This window comes from Nelumbo lutea, chromosome 1 (genome assembly GCF_056320005.1).
Source record: "Nelumbo lutea isolate HS-2025 chromosome 1, American lotus-T2T, whole genome shotgun sequence".
NCBI classification, from domain to species: Eukaryota; Viridiplantae; Streptophyta; class Magnoliopsida; order Proteales; family Nelumbonaceae; genus Nelumbo; species Nelumbo lutea.
The window spans coordinates 216,846,217-216,873,806 of NC_142684.1; the positions used below are offsets into that span (position 1 = coordinate 216,846,217).

The 27,590-nt window shown below is 36.5% G+C and overlaps 2 long non-coding RNA genes and 1 pseudogene across 4 annotated transcripts; 1 reads left to right on the forward strand and 2 right to left on the reverse strand.

The window, feature by feature from the left end:
- Positions 1–3,047: 3,047 nt before the first annotated feature.
- LOC148880989 (uncharacterized) lies at positions 3,048–8,273 on the reverse strand. 2 transcript variants are annotated; one of them, XR_016104698.1, is made up of 2 exons: positions 7,914–8,273; positions 3,048–3,269 (listed from the first exon to the last, which is right to left on the reverse strand). It is a non-coding gene; the product is annotated as an uncharacterized LOC148880989 (long non-coding RNA). The 2 variants fall into 2 exon arrangements; XR_016104699.1 differs by having other exon boundaries at positions 3,048–3,709; positions 7,914–8,221.
- A 427-nt stretch (positions 8,274–8,700) lies between these two features.
- Positions 8,701–13,771, forward strand: LOC148880990 (uncharacterized). Of its 2 annotated transcripts, none has more exons than XR_016104700.1 (9): positions 8,701–9,176; positions 9,750–10,140; positions 10,472–10,664; positions 10,989–11,076; positions 12,239–12,276; positions 12,445–12,479; positions 12,606–12,723; positions 12,843–12,894; positions 13,619–13,771. It is a non-coding gene; the product is annotated as an uncharacterized LOC148880990 (long non-coding RNA). The 2 variants fall into 2 exon arrangements; XR_016104701.1 differs by lacking the exon at positions 8,701–9,176 and adding an exon at positions 11,493–11,642 and having other exon boundaries at positions 9,831–10,140.
- Positions 13,772–17,669: 3,898 nt separating this feature from the next.
- On the reverse strand, positions 17,670–18,303 carry LOC148880991 (nicotinate N-methyltransferase 1 pseudogene; annotated as a pseudogene).
- Positions 18,304–27,590: the final 9,287 nt, after the last annotated feature.

Below are 27,590 nucleotides of genomic sequence, written 5' to 3' on the forward strand. Positions count from 1 at the left end.
TAAATCCACACTCAATTTGGTGTCCATATTAAGTCCTACGTTCAGATAATGGCCAAGAATATTTTTATACACCCTTTTAGCAATATTTAAAACAACATGGTATTAATAATTAAACCTCTTACTCTTACACCCCTCAACAAAATGGGGTAGCTAAATGGAAAAACCTCAATCTCTTAGAAACCGTTCGATCCCTGTTGCACCATATGAATGTACCCAAACGATTCTGAAGTAGTGTTGTGCTTAGATCTTGCTTTCTTATTAACCGAATGCCTATGTACATCCTTTATGGTCAGTCTCCCTTCTCTGTTCTGTTTCCTACAATATCTCATTTTCCTCTTACCCCTTACACTTTTTGGTGTGTGTGCTTTGTTCATAACTTTGTTTCCAAACTAGACAAATTGGATGCACGATCTACAAAATGTGTCTTTCTTAGCTATTATGGGACCCAGAATGGGTACAAGTGTTACAATCCCAATTCTCGACGTTGTTTTGTGTGTCTCGATGTTACATTTGTTGAATCAATTCCTTTCTTTTTTGGTTGAACGTTTCTTCCCCTTCCCCTTTCCTTCTGCTTCTAGTTCCTATTGTGGACCCCATTCCTCTTGTTCCAGTTGTAACTAAGTCTTTGCCTTTGGTGCCACTTCTTCCAGCACAACCACCTATCCAGTAAGTGTATACACACCAACATGCATCGGCCCCTCCAGCTTCTTCATCGCCGACGGATCCAAAAGTAGTTTCCATAGCACCATCACACCTTGTGTCTGACCTTGACCTTCCCATTGCCATGCAAAAAGGTAAACGTAGTTGTACCCTTCATCCTATCTCCAATTATGTTTTTGTTTTTCATCTCTTTCCTTGTCATCAATAGTTTGTTTTGTTGTTATTTTCTATTTTTGTTCTTAAGGATGTCCAAGAAACCCTTATCTCTCCGGGGTGGCATCAGGCAATAGAAGAACCCTCTGCACAGGTTCATAATCGTACGTGGAATCTCACCACTCTTCCTTTCAATAAGCATGTTGTAGGATGTAAGTGGATATACACGGTCAAGTATTTGCTTGATGGTAATGTTGAAAGATAGAAAGCTCAGTTGGTAGCCAAGGGTTATTCATAGTTATATGGCATTAACAATACAGAGACCTTTCCTGTTGCTAAGATTGGTTCTGTTTATGTTTTGATCTCCCTTGCTAACATGCATGATTGGCCATTGTTACAGTTTGATATAAAAAATGCTTTCCTACATGATGATCTTCTTGAGAAGGTGTATATGAAACAACCACCTAGGTTTGTTGTTCAGGGGGAGGATGGTAAAGTGTGTAAGTTTAAAAAAACTATTTATGGACTTAAACAGTCCCTTCGTGCATGGTTTAAAATATTTAATGAAATAGTGAAAAAGTTTGGCATGAAACAATGTCAAGTCAATCATTCAATATTTAGTTATGATTTTGTTGCTGGAAAGATTTTATTGGTGGTATATGTAGATGATATTGTTATTATTGATAGTGATAGGTCCGGGATTGGTAGGTTAAAGACCTTTTTGCATGATCACTTCAAGACAGGATTTTGGCAAACTAAAATATTTCTTAGGGATAGAGGTAATAAGGTCCAAATATGATATTAACTTGTGCTTGAGGAAATATGTCATTGATTTACTGGAGGAGACGAGGTTGTTAGGTGCCAAACTAGATGAAACATCCATGGATTTGAATGTTAAGTTAAGTAGTGATACGGGTGAGAAGTTTAAAGATCCAAGAAGGTACAAAAGGTTAGTGGATAAGCTAAATTACCTAATTATCACTTGGCTAGATATTTTTTTTGCGGTTGGTGTAGTGAGTCAATTTATGTAGAATCCTCAGGTCCCTCATTGGAATGCAGTTCTAAGGATTACAAGGTATTTGAAAGGAGCTCATGGTCGTGGTTTGCTATACAATAGTGGAGGAAAAGTTGAAATAGAAGGATACACCAATGCTGATTAGGCTGCTTCTGTATTTGATAGGAGGTCGATTATATGTTATTGTACCTTTTTGGGGGTAACTTAGTGACATGGAAGAATAAGAAATAGACAGGTGATGGAAAGTAGTGCAAAAGCTGAATATAGAACCATGACATATACAACTTGTGAACTAATATGGTTGATGAACATTCTACAGGAGACAGGATACTCAATTGACACACCAATGAAACTTCATTGTGACAACCAAGCTGATATCCACATTTCTTCTTATATAGAAGTTGATTGTCACTTTGTGAGAGAAAGTTCTTAGTGGTGTAATAAATATAGCATAATGTTAACACAGGAAGCCAATGGGCAGATTTGTTCACCAAAGGGTTGAGTCAGGCAAGAGTAGACTACATATATAACAAGTTGGGATTATATGATATATACTCTCTAGCTTAAAGGGGAGTGTTAGTGCCGATTATATAGAGGCAAATTAGTCTATTTTTATATTTAATACGAGGTATAATATTGAGTTAGATGATGTGTCACATACTTAAGTGGGGGTACAAGAGTCATTTTTTATGTAAAATAGAAAGCTAAATACATCCCAGCCCACTGGAGAGACTTGATTTTTCTCTCCTATATGATCTGGATTTCTCTCTTCACTCTTCTTCTTTCTTCCCTCTCTTTTCTCTTTTTCTCTTTTTTATCTTTTCCTCTCTGATTAATTTGAAACAAGCAGGTGAGCAGATTCAAACTTTATCAACCTAAATTTACTTGGCCAAACAAAATATATTTCCCAAATTTAATTTGTGAAAGATTGGATCAGGCCCTTGTCTCTACCTCTTGGTTATCTCACTTTAAGTTTGCTTGGCTTAGTCATTTACCAATGGAAGGAAGTGATCACAACCCCATCGTTATTCATACAACTAGATCCATTTCAGTCCGGTCCAAACTCCATTTGTAAATGGACCAATGTTGGATTGGACCAAATCTGGTCCAAACCCCATACAAACCAGATCCAGTTCAGTCCAATTGAAATGCAAATGGACTGGATTGGACCCAATCCAGTCCAAATTAAATGTTTTCCTCAGAAAATTATACTCAATAAGGAATAAATTATTTCCCTAATTTCTCAAAAAATAAAAAAAAATGGTTTCCATCTCCATCTGTAATCAAACACAAAAAAAAATAATCATTTCCTAAAGAAATTGTTCATATCAAGAGGACCACATCTCGGTGCAATACTTGGTGGACTTCACCAGTTTAATATCTAGTCTATTTCTGCATTCTGTAAAAGGATGTTGTAGATAGTTTGACCATCTGAATCATTCTGCAATAGTCCAAGTATAAAGAAGTTTGTTATCGACATCAACAGCTCATCAATAATCCAAAATAGAAATAAGTACAGAAGAATTGTGCTGCACTATGTTAGTCTGTCGCATGCTCAACACTGTATTACAGGAGAAACAAATGCAGATGAAAGTCTGTTTTACTGAGCATAAAGACTGATCCAAGGAGTACTCATCAACACTACCAAATGGCCACTTCTGGCTAAAGCAATCTTGGTGACTAAGCTATACAGTGGAATTCATGGAGTGGAACTCAATACAGTCTCTTGGGTTCTTTGACTCTAGAGCTCATTCAGCTTTTGAAAAGCTACCCCTACACCTAAATTTGTGTGGATTTGTTGAGATAACCCAATTATTTCATTTCTATTGCTTGCTGTCACAATGGGAACATGATCTTATATTACAAAGTGACTGAAATCATCTGCAATAAAAGAAGAAAAACTACTGATATTAGATTACACCAACTTATGACCACCAAAACTATGCAAACATTAGCTTAAATCAGGGTAGGGTAAACACAGAGTCACAGAGTAGGGTAGGCTAAACACAAACCACCAAAACTACTCATTTCATGGCCATCATTCAAATTACAAGGGCAGAAATGCTCTCTAATTGGTGTAGATGCAACTATTGAAGGGTAGGACTGTCATGTTATTCTGGGTAAACAGTAATGGAGTGGGAGTCTATACCACCCTAAAAACCAATATACATATACCTGATTCTTTCTTCATAAATTAACGAAGGTTCAGTTAACAATTAAAAAATAGTAGGGCTGTAACAAGTATACACAAGCAACTCACTATCCTGAAACAAATATACACTTTCAAAACAACAATCATATATCCAATGGAAATTGTATGATCTAATAAAAGATGAATAGATTCATGTACCATCCATGTTAGAGGAAACCTTAAAATGGAATACTGGTGTGAGAAATTCGATCCAACTATATACAAAACAACAACCAAGCTTTTAAGCTGACCACTATTTTGCATAATCAAATGTGTCTATGGTCACTAGAAAACATCTTTACATTTGTCCTTTGAATCTTGTCCAAAATGAATCTTCTCATCTAGATTCATTTATGAAGAAATAAAATGCAAATGTTAGCTATCATAGAATATCTATACACAGATTTAACTCCATTAAAAGCATGAGTGTCAGATGAAATCATTATGAATGCAATATGAAATCCAGGTCTTGACTAGAATCCAAGCCATACAAACTCCCCATTGGCGAGGGACATTTGGCTAGAAGATAGTATTGCTTCTGCTATCACTTTTCTTATTCACGAAGAGCCTAAAATCATGTCTAGTGAAGTGAACAGTGGTTGTGATGACATATCCAGGAACGAGGACCAGGGCAACACAAGTAATAGGGGACCAATCAAGAGACAAGAGCTTAAAAGAATGTCATCCCACCCAGTGAAACAAATAACCAACCGACTTCACAAACAGAAACTGGACAGTTTTCAGGTACAAAGCAGAAGCTCTCACACCGACTTGACACTAGTAATCTAGTTAATGCTGATCTTGGGCTAGATCGAAATGGTAATATAGCAGAAGACTGTGTTGATGATGATCTAATTGAAGTTTATAACTTTTTTAAAGAGTATGGTAATTTTTCATATGAAGCAATCAATGGGTGAAATTCCTAGAGATAGGTGGTTATTAATACCAACCAACTTCGCCTATACAGTTGTAGACCCCAAGAACGTAGGCAAAGGAGTGGATACGACAGACACTACTACTCTTACTATGGCTCATGGTGTTTATGCACTTGCAAAGAAGAAAATGGGTAATAAGTAATCCTGAGGCAGTTAAGTATGCACTTCTCAGGATGGAGGCCTTTAAGCTAGGGTGGTTTGATTACCAATCAGCCACCGGGCAAATTCCAATGCCAGAATATCCAGAAGATGTAGAGCAACTCTTTATAGATGACTTCCAAGAAATCAGTAACCACATTAGAGATGCCAACCGTGCTGCTGGCATTCTGCCCTTCATCAAGGAGCACAACTACAGGATTCGTGGATCTATTTATCGATTAGGACAGGCCTCAGAGTATGAAAGACAAGCCAGTAGCATACTAAGGGCTTGGCATCTAGAATAGATAGCAAGATACATGTCCAAGAACCTGATGTATGGCAATTGTCTTCACTGGATAACACCAAAGTGTGTTCATGATGTCATTGTAGCACAAAGAGATTCACTACCTAAATATCTTAAACTTAGGAGCTATTATGCACCATCTGGTTGTGCCTTAATCTCAACACCAGATGCAGTCATCAATAGCCTAAAAGCCAGAGGATGATGGGAAGAACTTGCTAAATATGGAAGTATCAAGATACTGAGATCAGAATAGTTTGTGATGTGATAAAGCAAAACCCATGGAATATCTATACAATGATTGTGTTTCTAAATCAAATAAAACATGAACACTACCACGAGTCAAAAAGTTTAGAAAACAGATATCCAATGCAATAGTGTATTTATTTATTTGAAACCATGTCTTGAATTTAATTGTAGTGTTTTAGTTTTTAATGGCAATGGAGTTAAATGAATGGTAAGAGGATGCACAATAATCACTGTACCAATATTAATGGAGCCAGTTGAGAGTTTGATCCAATTAACTACATTTGAAAACTGAAACTCATGCAATTTTGTACCATGTTTTTGAGTTCAAATTCAATGAAGGGACCCATTATAGTGGAGCACCTTCTAAAGTATGGTATTCAAACATAGCTGGAACCATTTCATACCTATCTGGGTATTATAATAAACTTAACAACTAATACTCAGTTGACAATGTTATAAAGAATCCAAACTAAAGGGAGACAATAGAGCACTTCTCATCAAATGGATGAACACTGTGCTACGGAAAGTTTTTTTATTAGTGATCATTTCTCTCCGGACCATTGCAGCTGTTTAGTGCTGGCCAAACTTCACAATTAACTTAATGCCATCCCACAAAATGGTGGTTATCAATTGAACAATCTCCGACCCACTCACACTCTGACTAAGAAGTCCAATAATGCTATAGAGATCGAAATGGTCAGAGAAGCTGGGAATTCCTCTACTTCTTTTCCTTCTAGTGGAAGTGGGCCTAGTTATTATTTTGTTTTCTTTTTTATGGTTTTAAGTCAAACCATAAGTGGGTCAGAGAAAGTAGGATTTACAGAGGTGATAAATAGTGAGGTTTACATGGGTGATAAATAGACTAAAATTCATGGACATTCTGCTTCAGAAAGCAGAATTTACATGCAGCAATTTCAAAGAAAGCTTGAACCCAACAAAGCACTATAAGATTAGGTGGGTGCTGTGGACCGGATTGGACTGGTCCAATCCAATCCACTGTCTTATTGGACAGTTCAACTTGGAATGGATTGGACCAATCCAATCCATTATCTTATTGGATTATTCAACCTGGACCAGATTGGATTAGTCCAATCCAATCCATTGACTTATTGGACTGTTCAACATGGACCAGATTGGACCGGTCCAATCCAATCCACTGTCCTATTGGACTGTCCAACTTGTTCAATTTGGTTTTAATTCAGATTGTCTCCAACCCAAACCTGGTCCATTGACAACCTCACAGCCCCCCTCTTATCTTCTGTCAATAGACTACATATTGGTTCAACCCAACCTAGACCACTATAAATCATTACAAATGGACTAGGTCCATCGACACCTCCATGTACAAGGATACAGCTGTAAATCCCTTCACTATTTACAGCTTGTGCGTTGAATATGGCTCTTCTAGTGTAAAAATAAAAAGAAAATGCAATTGAATACCAAATTTAAGAACAAGAAAAAGGGTTCAACTATGATACTGGAAAAAACCTGAAACCAAATCACCAATCAACCAATATCATAAAACTGGTATCCAATCAGATGATATTTATCAAAATTCACGGGCGGGGTCAAAGCTTTTCCAGTATCATGCCTTTCCGATAGAATAGATTTTCCCCAAGGAAAAAAAAAAAAAAACACTTGAGCCTTGATGGGTCAAGTTTTTTGTGTTTGGATCCTGTAATTAATCTCAGTTTCAAAATTTTTAGTTTACCACTGTTGTCAAAATCAATAGCAATAACAATTCTTTGCCCATTGTTGGGATCAACTAACTAATTTGATAAATAGAATTTAAAAAACATTACCTCTATAGTTTTACTTTGAAAAACAAGATGATAGTATGATTTCAAACTTAAACATATTCAAGCTATATTTCTAAAATATAAAATAACAAGTGATCTGTTCAACACAATCATAACAAAATACTAAATAATAGACTTGAAGAAACACAATTACCAAGTGGCCTTAAAAAAAAAACACAATTACCAAGTGCACATCAGACAATAGGGATTTCCTAAGAAATAAACGGTTAAAAGCAAATTCAAAAGGTTAGAACACAACCAAATCTAGTAATGCATGATAAATAAGAAAAATCCATCAAGAAACATTGAAGAACAAAATGCAAGTTGACGAAGAAAATCACAAACCAAGAGATGGAGGAAGATCACCAAAACTACATAACGTTTCATTTGGAAACATCCTGAAATCCAAACAAAGAAGGAGAGAATGGTGATTTTTGTGCTAGGTTCTAGTGACAGAGGATAGATGAAATACTTGTTGCAGAGGCCAGAGGAGCCTATCACTTGAGAGAGATACAAGAGAAAAAATGATTGCCTGAGACTCTGAGAGAAGAGGGAGTGCTGTCGCCGCTGAAGAAAGTGAGAGGGCGTTGTGAGAAGAGAGTGTTGTACTGCTCGCTAGAGCAAGTGAGAGGCGTTGAGAGACCGTCGTTGGAGAAAGTGAGAGGGCAAGAGGAAGATCACCAGAGAGAGGGAAATACCACTGGAATTCGTTCGAAGCTTCAAACGAAATACCTCCGATGAGACTTTGAGATGGAGCGATGGAGGCGCCGAACCGTAGCCTTCGAAAGTTTCCACTTTTCAAGCCTTTAACGCTCAAACTTCAAATGAAAATGAATGGACCAGTGGGCTCGTTTGAACTTTTGGCCTTGTCCACTTTCGGTCCATTCTATGAATGGACGATTCATGTTCGGACCGGTCCGAGTCCATATCAATTTTAGGACCGTCCATAACACTTCCGGTCGGACGGAGTCCAACTTGAAACCTGTCCCACCACAAGAAAAAGAGCCAAAGGTGGCGGTCTAGAACCTGCGTTCTTTGAGACCGCCGCTCAGAGAGAAGTAAGGCGGCGTTCTCCAAGGCACCGCCACCTACAAGAGGAAAATGAAAATTGAGCGGCAGCCCTATACACTTGGCACGATGGTTTACATCTGAACCGGACTTGAACCGGTATAAAACCTCATTATATTCTGGTCGACAATTTGACAAAACCCAACCCGCCAAAACCTCTGCAAAATCTTCGAAGTTGCCGCTTCGTGGGATTTTTGTGATGAAAGCAAACAAACAGAGGAGTCCTCTGAGAAGACGGGGAAGAAGAGGAGTCCTCCGCTAAGCCTTTCAATCGATGGGATTTTTCTGGGATCAAACGAGAAAAACAGAGGGCAGAATCTTCGAACGGGGCTTCCCTTCATCTTCATTCAAACCGACCTCTCTTGATTTATCATGTATGCAGGTTGAGGAGAAAGGATTAACTATTGAAACAACAGAAAGAATTGGCACTCTTGTAAAGAAAAGGGGATTCCCATTGGAAATATTGTCTGAACTGAAACAAGATGGCAACGAGTTTCAAAACAACAGTGGATCTGTTCTAGCATTGAATGAGTTAGAGATTCTATTTAAAGCTCTAGAAAAATCGAATAGTGTATAGAAAAAGTGGTTTTTGACTTTGAGTCTTGCAAGAGGTCTTCATTATTACATTGGAGTTATTTTTGAAGCTGTGTTCAAAGGTGCTAAGTAGGTAAATATTGACACTACTGTTTGATTCACACCCTCCTGGATAGTACAAATAGGGTTTTTGGAACATGGTTATGTCAAAGGTTCACTTCTGAACTTTTTTTTTTTACTTTTTGAAAATTGATTTATTACTTTGTATTTTGTTTTGCATTATAGATCACTAAGATGTTAGTTAGCAGAGTGTGACAATCAAAGCTAAGTTCGGGTTAAAAGTTTGCTCTCACTTAAAATATGTAAATGTTAAGATGAACTTCAGTGATGATATGTGTTCTATGTTTATTCATATCATAATTCCGTCACATAAGTCCAACATTCAAATTTCAGTTTGAACAAAAACAAATTCATTTATTTTTTATTCCTTCATATTGGTAGTTTGAGTGTCAACATGAATAAAATGAATTCAGGAAAAAAATGCTTCTAAGGGTTGTGGCAATGGGCTATTGCATTTTATGGAAGTATGTATCAATCGCATCTAGATTTTAGACAAGCTTGTTACTTTTTTTTTTTTTTGTTTTTTGAAATTGCTTCTTACTTTATGTGATGATAGCTATTTATGTGAACAATTTTATGCTTACAGAAGCTGTAGAGCTCTTTTCACAGATGGAAAGAAGTGGAATGGAACCTGATGCAATACTATTGCTAGTGTTCTTCCCGCATGTGGGGATCTCTATGCTCTAGGGCAGGGGAGAAAGATTCATGATTATGTTGTTAGGAAGAGACCACTCCAAATCTTTTCCTGGAGAACACATTAGTTGACATGTATGCTAAACGTGGGTGTTTACAGGATGCAAGGGAAGTGATGTTGTGTCTTGGACTAGTATGATTTCAGCTTATGGCATGCATGGACAAGGCTGGGATGCGGTAGCTCTGTTCACAAAAATGCAATACTCTGGTCTTAACCTGGGTCACATTGCATTTGTGTCCGTTCTCTCAACTTGCAACCACACTGGTCTACTGGATGAGGGATGGTATTACTTTAAAATTTGGTTAACAATTATTTATTTATCTATTTATTTTGGTTGATTGATAACAATGAAAATTCTATTCTATTAAAGATTAAATGTGGAGATAATAGTGGAACAGGCCTCAAGAAGAAAGGAAAGAAATAAATAGCCCACCACATGATGCCTTGGTCCAGCTTAAGCCTTTTGACTGTAAATGATCACAAAAGTAGTCAATGCCCAAGACTAACGCTGTCATTGACCAAACTGATTGTTGATGATTTGCATCATATGTATAATGTCTTATGTTATTACTATGTTATAGCTTTATGAATTGTTTTAGTTTTATGTAATGCAGCAAGTACCTCCCCTACAATGATCAGTATCATTAGATGAGCAATTTCCCATCAATGAGATCTGGACCCATTTCCAACAGTTCTTGTAAGTGGATTATTATAGAAGACTTTGCAGCTTTGGTGTCACCCGGGACCATGAAAGATAGGATCAGGCTTCTAGCTAGACTTAATTATTGTACCTGTAACCGAAACCAGGTTAGATTCATTTGCAATTGCTGATGGTTCTTGTTCAGATAGAATTCTAAGTGATTGAACTTCAATTACAACTGCTTTATGCTCTTTGGGCTTAATTTGGAAGGAGTACAAAATCTTGTATTTTGTATTATTTTATATGTATTTGCATTGTACATATTTGTATTTGTATTCTTTCCAAACCGAGCCTTGAGATTTGTTTTCATGCTTGTATGTAACAAAAAGGTAAAAGGAATCCAAATCCCCATGAGCACTTGTTGTGTCAGCTAACTTCATTTTCTTGTGTTGTTTTTGGTTGTTTTGTTTACATGTTTGCCATGTATACAGTTATGGAGTTTTTCTATTGGAGTTTCTTATAGGTAGAGTTCCAGTTGACATGAAAAGGCCTCCTGGAGAAGATGTTCTGGTATCTTGGGTACGTTCTTAGCTGTTCGTATAACCTGCATTCGTAGTTAGGTTCTCTACTCAATTTTCTTTCCTGTTTTAACCATACTATTTTAAACCAGGAATCTAGTAGCATTCTCATTTATTTAGAACAGAAGCATTTCATTCAAACATGCCAAATGCTAGTGTAGTTTGCAGCCTAATTGGCCTTGATGCTAGACGTGTATCAAGTGTCAATTCTCGTGTGGGTCAAGACAATTCTCGAATGCCTTGCTGCTTATATTTATTACTATATTATATATTATAATGTGCTCTCCTTCATTGCTCGCCTAATTATTTATATTGCAATTTTAGGTATTACCAGTTTCAGATATTAACTCAACTCTTTGTCTGCTCTTTGAAGGCTTCCAGGGACTTAATGATATGGGTTTTATCTCTTTATTGTAGGATTTATTGTGGTTATCATCTCAATGATTTTGAAATATCTTCAAGCCTATGAAGGCCAAACAATGGTGGATAGAGAAACAGATGACGTAATAGAGAATGAGACCAGTCCATTATTGCTAGAGAAGAAAATTCAATTTTCTTATGTGACAGGTGAAGAAGAAGTAGCAGAGAAAGTAATGCATGAGTGCTAAAAGAAAGCACAGAGAAGTAACTTAGTGCAAATAAATATACTGTAGTAGTTGTGTAAAAGCTTAGTAGAAAGATATTCTCTAAAGACATAAGATGTCTAACTTATTCAAAAAAATTAAGGGAAGATAGAGATTACCTATGCAGTGGCTGGAAGAAGCTTTCCAGAAGAGTCCCTTACAACAGCAGAGCCACCCGTAGCAAATATACATGGATGGCCTTTGACATGGAGAGTTTCATATGTATCTCCTTGGGTGCTACCATTAATAGGAAATTCTAGTGGCCTTTTGAAAACATAGAATAGTTACTAGATGGTTTAAAATGATTGTCCTGAACGGCTGAACCTTGTTGCCTTTTGAAAACTATTTATCACTGCTCTAATTTAATTTTAAATGAATGATCATGAGGATGAAATTAAAAAGGAATTACCTTTAACCTTCTTTCTTTTTTTATTTCTTCCCTCTTGAAATTCTTATTGACAGTACTATACAAACATCTTAGGTTTGCTCTATTTATTGACATATGTTGTGCCTAATTTACTAAGTGAATTATACTTGCAGGTTATGCTCTTGCAAAGAATGACTTCCTTTTTGAAAAGGTATTTGGTTACTTAGGTTGGTTCGTTTTGCTTTCTATATCAGTGTTTTGGATCCTCTTAAACCCTATTTTCATTTATCAAAAATAAATCTTTGGTTTCTACTTTCAAGTACTATATAGATTCGTAGTCACAGATGGAAAATTGAAATTTTGATTGGATGATCCCTAGGTTCATTGTTTAGCGTCATCAAAACTTCATTTTTGGTAAGCAGTGATCACATATCTGACTGTAACATAGAACTAATCACCCCTCTTTTACCTATTTTTACACTCTCCTACTTTCATCTTAAAATATGTGGAAATAATCTGATGCTGAGAATTGGTATAAAGGCATTATTATACAACACTCAAGAGGAAAATCTGCTTTGATTTTTTGCTCCACCAAAAAAAGGAGCACAAGAAGCTGCACTCAGTCTCTCTCAGTAGTCATTAAATCAACACAATACTTGTAAGTCGAAGTGTTGAACTCTATTCATATTTAGATTTTAATTCTTCTGAATTATAATGATCAAAGAGTACCATGAGTGACATCATGTTTAGACACTAAAAATTTTTTCCCTTGTTCAGCAACAAGGAGAAAGGCCTTTGTGTAAAATATGATAGGTCCTTGATACTACAGGTATATCATATATCACAATCTTCAGAATCAGTTAAAATAAATTTCCTTCCTTGCATTAGGAATATAATGGAACTCCTTGCATATTCATTCATAAAATTTAGAAATAAGATAAAATTATTTGGTCCAATGTATTCATCTAAGTTTAACTTTTTATCTCTCTCCTCCATGACATTTCTCTTTGACTAAGCAACTCGTAGCTATGGTTAATTCCTTTTTGTAATATACCCTGCATCTCATATATTTAGTTTTTACATATAGTCTATGCATTGCTATTTACAGCTATGGTAAAATTTGAATTAATGGAGGTGTTGAAGCAAGAATTCACTGAGAATAAGACTTCCAAAAAGATGAACTACTTTAGTTCCTGTAAATGGGGAGCAGTTAGAAACCACTGTGGAGAGGTGAGCTTAATCTAAGTAGAGCAAATGCTTCTCTTTGAATCTCAGAAAGTTGGAGGTGGATGAGGATTTTAATAGATGGTAATTGGGTGGATGAATGGAAGGGAATTTATAGGCGGCAATTGGGTGGATGAATAAGAAGTACCTTGGGTGTTTGAACTTGCTAAATTGCAATTTATAGGGATTTAAGACCTTAATATGGCATGTAGGGAAATGTTTAAGCTGCCATAAATGATTAATTCATTCCTTTTGTGATTTCATTAGGATTATATTTGATATTTCATTTACTTTACATCATCTAACAATTTATATGCTATGATTTGCAGGTTAAACCATTATGTCAAGTGGATTTGCATAGGAAGAAGTGTTACATTATTCAAGAAGACTTTTTTAAATGCCAATTGGATATTGTATTTAAGCAATTTGTTTTGGATATTGTAATAATTAATATTTAATTAAAAGTTATATTTTTATTTGCATTTTTATTTAAATTGATTTTTATGTATTATCTGCCATGATATTTGTATTAAACAGGTACCCAAAAAAATGCTGACATCAAATTCATGTAAATAATTAAAAAAGGAGGAAACATGTTAACCGACCTAAGGTGGCGGTCTAAGGAGACCTAAGCCGGCGGTCCCGACCGCCACTAAAAAGGAAGAAACATGTTAATTGACCTAAGGCGGCGGTAAGGACCGCCACCTTTATTAAATGCTGAGCCAGAGGTTCTGATATACCGCTGCTTTAGGGACGTTGAACCGCGTCGGACCAGCCTCCAAGGGCGGTGGTCTTTTAGTCTAAGCCGGCAGTTAGACCGATTTTCTTGTGGTGTCCACCCCTACATACAACCAAAGAACGCGGGTGTCGTGGCCACTATCCTTCTCGTTTTGAAAATGCTTGGACAAAACATCCATATTTCTTGAATGCAGCTTCGTTGGCATGGAGCACTAGTACTGGGGACTTCATCCACAAAAGTCAGCAATGCAAATCTAATTTGGCAAGATGGAGACGAGCCACCATAGGGGATTTAAGAGAGAATTGCCTCGATTGAAAACCGCCTTTTGTTTATACAAAGCGGAGTCAGAAATGATCAAAACATTGTTGAAGAAAGAGAACTCCTTTATGATCTTGATCGACTTCTTTTACTTGAAGAAGAGCATTGGAAGCAAATGGACTAATGACATTTCAGCTATTGAAGGGGAGATTAACGAGTATTTTTCTAATTTATTCTCAACTACAAGTCCAGATCTCTCAACTATTCCAGAAGGCATGGTGCCAAAGGATATCAGTGACTGTGACAATGAAATCCTTACTGCAATTCCTTCATTTGGCGAGGTTCACAAGGCTCTCTTTGATATTGATCCTTCTAAATCACTGGGGCCGGATGGTATTTCCTCTCTCTATTATCAGTAGTTTTGGACTTTCATTGAGGAGGAAATGACCATGTTTATACAAGATCTCTTCAAAGACCCTACAAGAATTAAGGACATAATAATATAAATGTGGTTTTAATCCCCCAAAAAAAGATGGAGTGGAACAGGTAACAGACTTCAGACTGATAGGACTTACCAATGTGGTATACAAAGTGGTGACGAAAATCATTACCATAGGTTGAGAGTTTTCCGGTTCCCTGATCTCATTACCCCCTATCAAAATGCTTTCACTCTAGGTCGACAAACCATGAACAACAGAATCATTGCTTCAGAGATCGTGCATTCCCTAAAGAAAAAGAAAGGAAAAGTCGGAGATTTCTAGTTGAAGATTGACCTCTCCAAAGCCTATGACAGAATGGAATGGCACTTTGTTCTCAAAGTTCTTCAGATGAGGGGTTTCTCAGACAATTTTTGCGAGCTTATTTACAATTGCATAGTGTGCTCTTCTACGGCTATGGCTTTGAATGGAATTCCCTGCAATCCTATTCATCTGCAGAGGTTTGCGACAGGGATGTCCTCTTTCACCCTATCTTTTTATTTTATGCTTGGATGCCCTTTCTCATTTGTTTCTTAATGAAATTTCTAATGGTTCCCTAATGGGTATTAAATTTGGAAATGCAGCTCATAGGATTAATAACTTGTTATTTGCTAATGATATTATCATTTGCGGCAGGGCGACGGTACAAGAGATAACCAATATCAAGAATAAGTTGGAGATTTTCAGTGGTTGGTCGGGACAAGAGATTAATTTCAATAAATCCTCTATTATTTTCAGCCCCAATGTTCATAGAAGGAAAAGAAGATTTCACTCGTCTATACTAGGAATCAAGGAAAGAATTAATTGTGACAATTATTTGGGCTCCTACTTCGACATTCAAAGATCACAAAAGGAGAATTGGAAGCTAGTGGTTGAGAAAATTACCAGCAAAATTATCAAGTTGGAAAGCTCAATTTCTCTCACAAGCCAGAAGGGGTATTTTGTTGAAGAGTGCTGTGGAGCCAATTCCTAATTACTCCTTGGCAACCTCTTTGATCTCTCCATCTGATGCTCACATAACTTTTGATCTCTCCATCTGATGCTCACATAATGGACTTTTGATCTCTCCATCTCGGTTTTCAGGACGTTCGGAAAAGCAATATCATTCTCATCCTGAAGCTTGTTTGGAGATTTCTAGCCAATCCACATAGTCTTTGGGTTCAAAATCTACAAGCTAAATACTTGAAGTTTGGGTGATCGTTTTGGTCTTCAAAAGCAAAGGGAAGTATCTCTACCATTCAGTCCTCAATACTACAATGTCGTAAAAACCAAATATTCACAGGATTATTCATTCTAGTTGGCAGGTAAATGCGGGCGGGTGATGACTCATTGATTGAAGGTTAGAGCCCAACCATGTTAAAGGAGGAGGGAGTAGCTATGAACTGTAAAGTTGCGGAACTCATTAACCATTCTTCAAATTGCTGGAAGCAGGATTTCATCATAAACTCGATCGTTTTCTACTCCAATTGCTGACTCGATCCTCAAAATTAGGATTCCATTAATTTAGATGATGTGTTGGTGTGGAAACATTCCAAATGGAAATTTCTTCTCTTCATCAGCCTACAAGATTCTTTCATGGGATTCTCCTCAGTCTTCCAATGCTCATTATGCGTATAGTAATGTCAAGTGGTCTCACTTTTGACGATTCAAATCAATGCTGCATCGGGACATCTTTTTATTTGGTGTTGCATTCATCATAGTGTTAGGTCGAAGACATATCTCATTGGACCCTACTTGTAGCCTTTGTTCGAATGATATAGAAACTCCAAGGTTTTTAAAACCGACCCGGAGTATGAACCGGTCAGGGTCCGGTTCTCAGGTCTAACGGTCTGACTGTTTGAATCAGACGATCGGCTTGTTCTGTCAATTTTTTTTAAGTAAAAATAAATAAAAAATGGTCAAAACCATTCGAACAATTAATCACCCGGGTCAACGGTTTGCTGACCCAAATCAACAGTTTTTGGGAAATCCGGTTTTGGGGAAAAACGGAACTAATCACCTGACCGGTTCCTAGTTTTTCCGGTCCATACTGTGTGACTACTCGACACGGAGGGGGGACAGACGGAGCATGGAGTGGAATCGTCACTTAAATTTTTAGAAATTGGGAATTTAAGAAAGCTTGGGATTTTTGTAAGAAAAATATTTTGGTTTTTTTGTGATTGTTGCCCAATGGGGATGAAATTCTTAGGGTTCAGGGACCAAGGTACAGTGTGGAAAAGTGTTAGACACCCCACACGCATCCAATTAAACTGACCTCTACTTTCAAGGAAAATTCAATATTTTTTGACTTAGGAAGAAACTAAAATTACAGAAAAAAACTGAATAATAACTATCTAAATCAACAATCAAGAAAGAAATCTTTTTGCTAAAAAAAATTAAAGAGAAAGTAATTAAGCAACTAACAAAATATAAGCAAAGTATGGAGTTCTAATGAATTAAATGAGCATGACCAAGATCGAGGACAAAACAAAGAAGGGAATAAGAAAATTGGAATTAATGAATCGTAGATGATTATGTAAATGAGTGCTATGGATTTTTTTGGACAAAAATAATGTTTTATTGAAATTAATGAATCGTAGATGATTATGTAAATGAGTGCAGCGGATTTTTTTGGATAAAAGGAAAGTTTTTTGGTTGATGCATACACTATTTTCCAATGATGTATGATGTTTAATTGTACTTGAGAGCATGGGATTGGTTAATGTGGAGATTAAGCTAGAATTGGGTTTCTTGCGGATAAGGGCAACTTTTTGCCCTTAATATCAATAAAATATAATATTTTATATAAAAACTAAAACAGGGTAAATTTTTTGAAAAAAAAAAATCATGAAAGGGCATTGTTGTTCGTCTTCTTCCTCTGCCACTATATTCATGCAAATGGATCATAAGATTCTAGCTAAGTTATAACTAGAAATGTTCTTTACATCTCAGAAAATTGCCCTGCAAGAAACCCACATCCACCAGGCGCTCCACCCCTTTGAACCTATCGTAGCCCTCCGATGTCGCCTTCATGAATGGCACAACACGATACCCCTGACATGGCCTTCTTCATTCGCTCGTTCATCTCCTACTTGTCTCTGTAGTATGAGTATGTCGGCTCACCGTTTGCCTTCACGAACGACTCCTCTTTCGGGTACACCACCACCTCATGTAGGATAGGCCACGCCTTCATCAATGCGTCCTGGTGGTGCTGCAAAACATACGCGGTGTAGGATAGACGCTCCCCATTGGTGACCAAGGCCTTTCCAATCTCCGTCAGGGAGTACTTGCGCTCCGCGGAGCCATCAGCAATGTGCTCCGAGAAGATGTAGCCAGTGAGCATTTGGAAGATGCGCTGGAGGTTTTTGGGATCGCCGGTTGGGAGAACACGTGCTAGGATCTCGGAGGCGAAGAGAGGGACATTGGAACCACCTTGCTAGATGGCGTCAGGGACCTTGAGGCAGACGATGGCATTGAGAGACATCGGGACGCTGATCATGTTGGCGAGCTCCAGTATGGCCAGCCTAACGTTGTTTCGGGTCTTTGTCGTCTTGTCCGCCATGGCCGTAGAGCTCTGCTTCTGAGTTCTCACTTCTAAGAGACGATTGTCCGCTGCTATTGTTGGTTTTGATAAGGAAGTGAGGGATTGATACCATGTAACTAACCGATTGGTTATTTGTTTCAATCAACCTAATAAGCTTAGAAAAGACAGAGTATCCTAGGTCAAGCTCTCGTGTCTATATACCTGATCTTTGTTCACTAGTTTCCTTTCCATCCTACCCCACCGTCTCAGAAAATAAACCGGTGATCGCATTTGAGTCTTTGGCTTGTTTGGCGATCTCCGACAAGGTGTAGAAGGGATTCATTGTTGTGTAGGTGGCATCGTGGTAAGAAGCACCGAGGAAGGCAAAGACGAACTCGGGCGAGTTAGGCAGTAGAAGCATGATCATTTGACCTGTAAATGAATTCCTTTTGCTTCATCACAGTCTCCACTGAGCAGCTGGAGCCATTGTAGTTACAAAAATAAGTTTCAGAGAGAGAATTCTGGTTTGAGGTTGGCTGGGATCCTAAGGTTGTTGACATCACTTTGACTAAAGAAGCAAGAATAACATGGTTTCTCTTGAGGACTCCATTATAGTTGAAGCCGGCGACCTTAACCTACCATGTATATAGAGGCAGAGGAAGACGAGCAAGAGTGCCCTTTCTTGATATTTTTCCAAAAAATATATTATATTTTAGTTATTATATGAAAATATTATTTTTTATTGATATTAAGGGCAAAAAGTTTCCTTTATTTACTATAATCCCATGGGGTTGGTTAACGTGAAGATTAGGCTAGAATTCCATGTCGACAATTTTGTTACCGTGAAAATGGCATAGGTGTTCTAGGGGATACTAAACCGACTACTGGCACTTATTCCTATCAAATGATGTTCGCTTGGGAGGTAAGATGTATCTGACTTGAATGAAGGTTGAGCAAATTTATAGATACTAAAATATGCAACTAAGGGGCATTCCTTTTTTGGATTTTGAGAGGGAGGAAAGCTGGTTGGGATTTTGATTCCTATTGACCAAGAATCTCATGTTCTTTTTTTAGATTTATGTGGAGATTAGGGAAAATTTATTTTTCTGGATATCACTCATCCGGTTAAGTGATACCCATCTCCTAAGTGGATAAATAACTTATACACTTAGGGAGAAAATTGCCAACACTTGAATGGGATAAAAATGCCCCTTTTAATAATGGATTTTAATGGTTAAAATGGTCATTGCCTTATTTATGTAGGAAATAAAAAACATTGGTAAATGCACTTAATTGGGTAAGTCTTTTACCCGAATAAATACATTTACTTGGATAAGTAAACGAATGGGGTCTATGTGGTAAAGGGCAAGGTTAAAAATATCAATACGCCCGATACGCTGGTAGGGGCATATCGGGCATTTAAATACTTATTTTTTTACCTTTTCTTAATTTTTTTTCAAAACCGGTTTAGGGGAGCCGGTCTAGGACCTCTCCATCCCTTATAGAGACATATCGGATGGGTCCTAGAATGATACGTATCGGCCAACACAGGTCAATAAGTAACGATACTTTGAACTTTGATAAAGGGTGTAATGACCAAGAATTAAAGCCATGAAGGGAATAATAGAAACGGTGGGGCTGAAAACCTTTGAAATTTTAAATTAAAATGAGCCCACATTTGAATTTGAAATATATGCCTACAATACCTGAACATGGATCATTTTAACTGATGTATGCCATAATAGGATGAAATGCTAGTGAATGATCCCAAAAATGGGTGCCGAGTAAGAAGAGAATGAGCGGACTGATTTCCATTCTAATCAAATAATAATAAAATGATGTTACATGTATTAGGCGAAATAAGATGGGAAATTGATAAAAACACTGTTCATCTTTCGAATGAATTGGGTAAAGCCTACTAGACTACTTAAAAAAGAAATGACAGCTAATTAATAAAAGCATGTTAATCAAATAAAGAAGAAAGTTGCTCATGTTTTAAGCTGGAAATTAAACTAGTAAATGGAGAAAATCAACATACCAAAACGACTAGAATCATACGAAAACTACTAAAGCCATATGTAGGGAGTGAGCGACGATTCATTATCAACATTACTCAAAATGTAGACCATGATCTGAAAAAAAATGCTGAATGTCTGTAACTTTCTACATGTTTTTTTTTCATTAAACGAGTTGCATTTCTTTAGATGGAGTAATACACGACTCCAACGACATGTGCTGCACTGAGACACTTTGATGGAGAGCCCTGGGTCGATCTTATGCCATTCTTAAGAGCAGTATATTGCCTAAATGGTGAGGGATGATGCTGGATATATTTGCTTCTCTTCTATTCTGCCGTTACTTCAGAAAACATTTCATGCTTCACTCATGGGCATAAACACAACCACGGGGTTCTTTGACTGTAATGCCGGTATGATGGGAGTCTAGAGATGTTGGAGAGTGAGTGGAGAAGGCCTTTTACATGAGGGGGTATTCTCTAGGCTAATGGGGATATAACTCTCTCTCTAAGCTAGATTGTGTTTAAATTTGACAAAATAGAGGTACTTATAGATTTTTGAGAAAGGAATGGAGGGCTGAGATTGGGAGCCAATAAATATCAAGGGCTTAGGTTTAAAGATTTTTTTTTTTGCAAGGGAATGGACTGTTAAGACAGCTTTGTGGGAGATTCTTTCAATCGATCAACGCAATAAAAAGAAAACTTCTTCAAAATTTAGGTGATTGCCTTAATTGATTGGAAGATCCTTGGTTAAATCTTTGAATTTTAGGATAGTTCTAGAGTTTGGGAGGAAATTTCGGTCATAGGATGCCTTAGGTCCGAAGTTGTAGTGAAGAGGATTCTAAACGGAAGGCCCATATCGAGTTTTGTTCGAGTCTCAAAATGTAGGGGTGAATGATGTCAGAATTGGATGATCTTGATACCGTTGGATTCAAAATTTTGAAATTTATCCATGTACAAGGTTAAATTTCAGATTTCACGTGGTATATGGTTCAGGATAAAAAAAAATTATCCCAATTGGACGATCGGAATCAGTTTTAGCTTCGGTTCTTGAGACGAAAGGGGTAAACGGTGTCAGATTTGGGTGATCTTGGTGTACTCGGATTCAGATTTTTGGGCTCTATGTATCTATAGTTTTGGATTTCTGATTTGATGTGAAATAAAGTTCAGGATCAAAATGATCTCGATTGGACAATCAGAACCAGTTTCGGCTTCGTGTCTTAGGATGAAATGGTGAGCGGTGTCAGATTTGGGTGATCTTGGTGTTGTTGAACTCAGATTTTTGAGCTCTACGTACTTATGATTTTGGATTTCTAATTTGGCATGAAATGAGATGCAAGATCAAAATGATTCCAATCGGATTATCGAAATCAATTTTGACTTCTAATCTTAATATGAAGGGGTAAACGATGTCGGATTTAGGTGATCTTGGTGTCATTGGATTTGGATTTTTGGGCTCTACCAATATATGATTTTGAATTTCTGATTTGTTCTGAAATGAGGTTCAAGATCAAAATGACCCCGGTCGGACGATCGTTATTAATTCTGACTTCGAGTATTAGGATGAAGGGGTAAACGATGTTAGATTTTGGTGATCATGGTGTCATTAGATTTAGATTTTTGCAATCTATGTACCTATGGTTTTGGATTTCCGATTTAATGTAAAATGAGGTTGAATATCAAAATGATTCCGATCAGATGATTGAAATCGATTTCAGCTTCAGGTCTTAGGATGAAGGGGTAAATGGTGTTGGATTTGATTTAGCACGATGTCGTTGGATTTGGATTTTTGGGCTCATGGTTTTGGATTTGTGATTTGATGTCGAAATTGGTTTCAGTTTCAGGTCTTAGGATGAAGGGGTAAATGGTGTTGGATTTGAGTTATCATGATGTCGTTGGATTTGGATTTTTGGGCTCATGGTTTTGGATTTGTGATTTGATGTAAAATGAGGTTGAAGATCAAAATGACCCCAATTAGATGGTCGAAATTGGTTATGGCTTCAGGTCTTAGGATGAAGGGGGCAAATGGTGTTTGGATTTGGGTGATCATAGTGTCATTGAATTGGGATTTTTGGACTTTATGTACCTATAGTTTTGGATTTTTTATTTGATGTATAATAAGATCCATGATCAAAATGATTCCAATTAAACAACTAAAATAATTTCATTTTTATCCCAAAAACTGTTGACTTAGATCAACAATCTGATGACTTAGGTGGTTAAACCGTCAACCCGTTGGACTGAAAGCTGGTGGTCAAGGTGATTCCAAATTTTCAATTCTTAATCAGTTTTTAAAACATTGGCTCAAACGAATAACAATAATATAATACAAAAGAATTATTCTCTTTACCTTCTTTTTGGTTCATATTAAGCTTTTATTAATCACAATTTAACAATAACAACAGAAAGGCTTAAGGATGGAAATTAAGTCCATTTAAAAGAAAATAGAGGATAAAACAGTGATAAGACATATTTAAGTCAATTTTAAAATTTTAAGATATCTTTTAAGTAACATACAATAGTGGGTAATGTCCATATTGACCACGTAAACTCACAGGGCATGAAGCACAGATCCACTATTCGACTTCGATTGTGGGCATCAATTTCCTCCCTCCAATAAATGTTCTAATGGAACACAGATTTTGTAACTTTTTTCTTTTTGATAGATAACAGAGATTTGTCAACTCTGTTCCGCTCATACATCAAAATTAGCAAAACAACTTTGCAAGGAGAAAATGCCTAAAAACAGGAAATTACTCACAACTCACATGGAAAAACCAAAGCAAGGGGACCTGGTTTTCGAATATTCACAGTTGAGAGTTTCTGGGCCTGAAGTCTGGACCCATGTCACATTTACAGAGAATCAAAGACTCCCTTTGTGATTCTTCTGTAGGGGACAATATTTAGTCTCAAAGACTCACGTTTACAGAGAACTAAAGACTCACATTTTGAGTCTTCTGTAGGGGACAATATTTAGAGAGTCTCAAAAGCTCACATTTACAGAGATAATCAAAGTGAGTGTTCTGTAGGGGGCAATGTCTTAAGAGAAAACGTGGGTCAGTTAACATCAATATAAACATCTATTCTGTTTTTTTCAACAAGATAACAGGAGAGGAGCCATGCTAAACAAAGGATGAAAGCAAGGTTTAAAATATCGATACGTATTAGCCCGCATTAGCTAATATCTGTCGTTCTAAGACTCCTTCATTATGCCTCTACAGTGGATGTATCAGAGGTCTGACCGGTTCAGAGGGTGAAGGAATCCTAAACCGACCCCCCTAAACCGATTTCAGAAAAAAAAATAACAAAAAAAAGAAAAAAACAATATCAATTCGCCCAATACATCTCTACCGGCATATCAGATATATTAATATTTTGAACCTTAATGAAAAAGAAAAAGAAATAAAGTGGAGTTAGGCCGGTCTTGAGGCTGAGAACAATCATTTCCATTTGGTGTCAGCCACTATCCCCAATATCATAGCCCATCCCATAGCCCAAAGCAAGTTTTGGGTAGATTAGTGCTGTGGGCCAACCCCTTAAACAATGGATCTCAGGACCTGCCCTAACAATAACATTTTTAAAGGGTGAAAGACTGAAAGTGAAACGAATGAAGATTGGAAGAAGAATCCCCCGCCCCATCCCCACAAATAAATAACATCTTTTGATAATATATCCAAGAGCAAGCAAGCACCAACTGATTATTCTAATATTAACTCCACAAATTCTATATATATATATATATATATCACTTAAAAATGCACATAAGCCATAGACTAATAACTGTAAGATTTGCTCGAGAAGAGAAGAGATATGTACCATGCATGTTTAGAAACAAAGATTATTTTGCAACCAAGTTGGTAACTAATCACAACTCAAAGTGTCGTTTCCAACCGCATTACTCGGTTTGCATCCGGTCTGCTGTTCTTATTTATTCATTTATTTGATTTTTTAAGCCCTAATTAATTTGATGGTGTGACAACCGGAAGCAAGTTTATAAGATGATTGTTGAGTTGATCACATTAGTGCTCATTTCCCTTGTTTTGACCAATCCTCTGCTCTCCATATGACCTCAATTCTTTATTTAATCAAGACCCTGCTTAATCTACAAGGAATCTTGCCTTGTTAAAGGATTACAGAACCCACTTTTGATTATTAAATAAATCACAGGGCTCATGGGGGGTGGGCTATGGCCCAGATGAAGGTAGCTGTTTCTAATTTCCACATTGGATTTATGTCCTTTTCTTCCTACTTTGTTTTCTACTTTATATAATAAAGGGAGGAAAAGGTAGTAGAGATGGATGAAGCAGGGGATCCAATAAATCCTTGTTTCTTTAGTCTAAGTTGGATAATCAGTAGCTAATAATTTGATCCAACGGCTGAGAAAGCCTCAAATTAGGTCAAAAGATAGTGATAAATGTACGACCCCACTCAGCCTCCCCCCGTGTACAGTATAAAGTATAAACTAGGTAGCAATTAGCTACTTGCTTAGACATACACAATTCGGTTAACGTAGAAACGATTGAGGGGAACTCCACTCAATAAAGCTTAAAAATTCCATTTGCCCATGATTGTCTTCACATGGATTCCTGTTCCCAAATGCCCACTTTTTTTTTTCAAGTGTTTCTAGGGTTTTCTACATCAAATAAACTAACCTTTAAAGGATTTTATTTATATTAATTTTATAATACAATGATAGATGTTTCTTGTCTTTGTTAAACGCATTATTATTATATGAAATGTCCTCATCTTTCTAAATAAATCTTCTATTTGTAGCCCCCGCATATCAAATATATACTAATTAATCGTTCACAACATTGCGTGTGGCAGCAGTGTAGGTGTAACTTGTAAGGTGTGGTATCTCATTGAGAGCAACCAAGGAAACGCCAAACACCACCCAAGGCAAATTGGTGTCCACGTGGAGTTGTGGATACGAAATCAATTACCCATCAATCATGTAATTTGCAATATAGGTTCCATTTGTTTGCGATACAAATACGGAATCGGGGTAGCGAGCGTTTGTTTGAAACTTAAAAAAGTAACGATTATTAAAATAAAAATATATTTTTTCAAACCTTTTTATTCTAAAAAAAAGCAGACTGTACTTATTTTTTTTATACAATTTTGTATTCATTTAATAATTAACTTTTTAATCAAAGTTGAGGCATTTGACCACAAGATAGTCAAAGCATTTAATGATAGTGGCACACCTTTGCACTGATTTTAAACAAGCAGGATGAATGTAAAAACAGTTTAAAATATAAACTATATTTATATTTATGAACCAAAACTGAATAAATATGTAATGTACATATTTACGTTTGTATTGCAAATAAACACAACCATAGCTACATATGAGAAGCTCACTGTCTAGATATGGAACTCAATTTTCTGTTCCTTTTTGGACTCTTCTTTTTTTTTTCTTTCTTTTTCTTTTCTTTAATTTATTCATAGATGATTTGATCACGCATTAAGCCTTAAGATGTCTTATTGAGAAAAAATTGGCCAAACCCAACAAGCCAAACTAATGGGAAGAATTCGACCAAAAATAATAATAACAAATAATCGGAAGAATTTCTCAAAGATTATGTGATACGAATGGAATTGAGTCGAGAAGAATATTGTGTCGGGTGAAGATATATGGCAGTGTTTTCTAATCCGTCATTGATCTGGTGATAATATCGGTTTGGATCAACTTCAAATCTGTTATTTTATTATCTGCACCGTTTAGCAGGTTATTGGGTTGTTGTATTATTTTATTTCAGGAAAAAGTCGTTATTTTATTTTTTACTTTTTCTGTATCTTGGCAAGGATGGAAAATCATGATTTCTGGGCCAAAAACCATTTCTGGGCCAATCGGTTCTGTTTCACCCTATAACCATTTCTGGGCCAAAAACCATTGATTTGAACCACTTAGTCAAAAACCTGTTGACCTGGGAACTCAAACCTTCAACCCATCAATCCGGACATCATTTTTTGGCCATTATTTAATTTTAATTGTTATTTTTATTTTTTAAATCAAAATAGCCCGTCCATTCAAAGAGGATGGTCAGACCATTCGACCCAGGACCCGATCCCCAAAACGGTTGATCTGTATCCAGTCTGGTTTTTAAAACGTTGGGGAAAATGATTCAAGCGGATTTTCCATACATGAAATATGAAAAAAAAATGAACAAAGAGGTAAAGCAAGACTTTTAACTTGTGATTGGCCTTTACTGATTTGCTTAATTGATTTGTTTTTTATGATAATAATCAAACAACATGGAGCCAAAATAAATAAATAAGTATGGTTGTGAGAGTTGTGGTGAAAATAATATTAATATATTCAAGCATATATACCTCGGACCCAGCAATTATATATGGTTGAGCTCGGTCGAACATCGGTCGTCTTTGTGTCGAGAAAAATTAAAAGGTTTTAACACATGGACAATAAACATAGTACATGGGATTCTTATCTACACCACTATAACATTAATAATGCTGATGTGGATTCAACATACATATACATGGTTACCCACAAGAGGCCCTTAATTAATCTCTTAGTTATTAATTAGAATGAACACTCCAATTAATTATACTTAAGTGACCTAAATAATAGATGGAATTAGGTTCATTCATTATATTGATTAAATTTAGATTTTTATGGATCATATTAAAATATATTTATTTTTATTAGTTTATATTTCATAAAATATACTTTCATAAATTAAAAATATCATCTATTTATATTTTTTGATGTATGCATGATGTAATATATGCGCACTATTTATTTTTGCCCAATAAAATAATAATAATAATAATAATAATAATAATATATAACTTTCCTTCAAAAGTTCAAATATGTGATTCTTTGAACTGATTAAAGTTCACAATAAGCAAGCGACTGAGATTCATTTGGCATCCTTCCGATATATGGCATAGGATCAAAATCTATGAGACTGAAGGCTCTCCATAATAAGGTTAATAGACCTCATGTGCATCATGTTCTGTCCCACCCAAGTATAACATGTAATATAAAAAAGGTTGATTAACATTCAAGAACAAGAAAATAGTTGAAGTATATATATAACGATGTCCACTAGAGTCTAAACATCTACTATGAACACAATCTGATTCCCTGTGTTACAGACACGGCTTTGCCATTCAAAAGCTGTCTAATTTATTTATTTCGATATGAAGATTAGATGTTATGTGGGAGGCATGCATCTCTGATACGTTTGCACTTTGCACTGATGACAGTAGTTTACTATGAAAAAGAAAAAGTAATACAAAGCAGAAGCTAAAATCCTTCAATGGCTCGAGTATAGATAAGTAA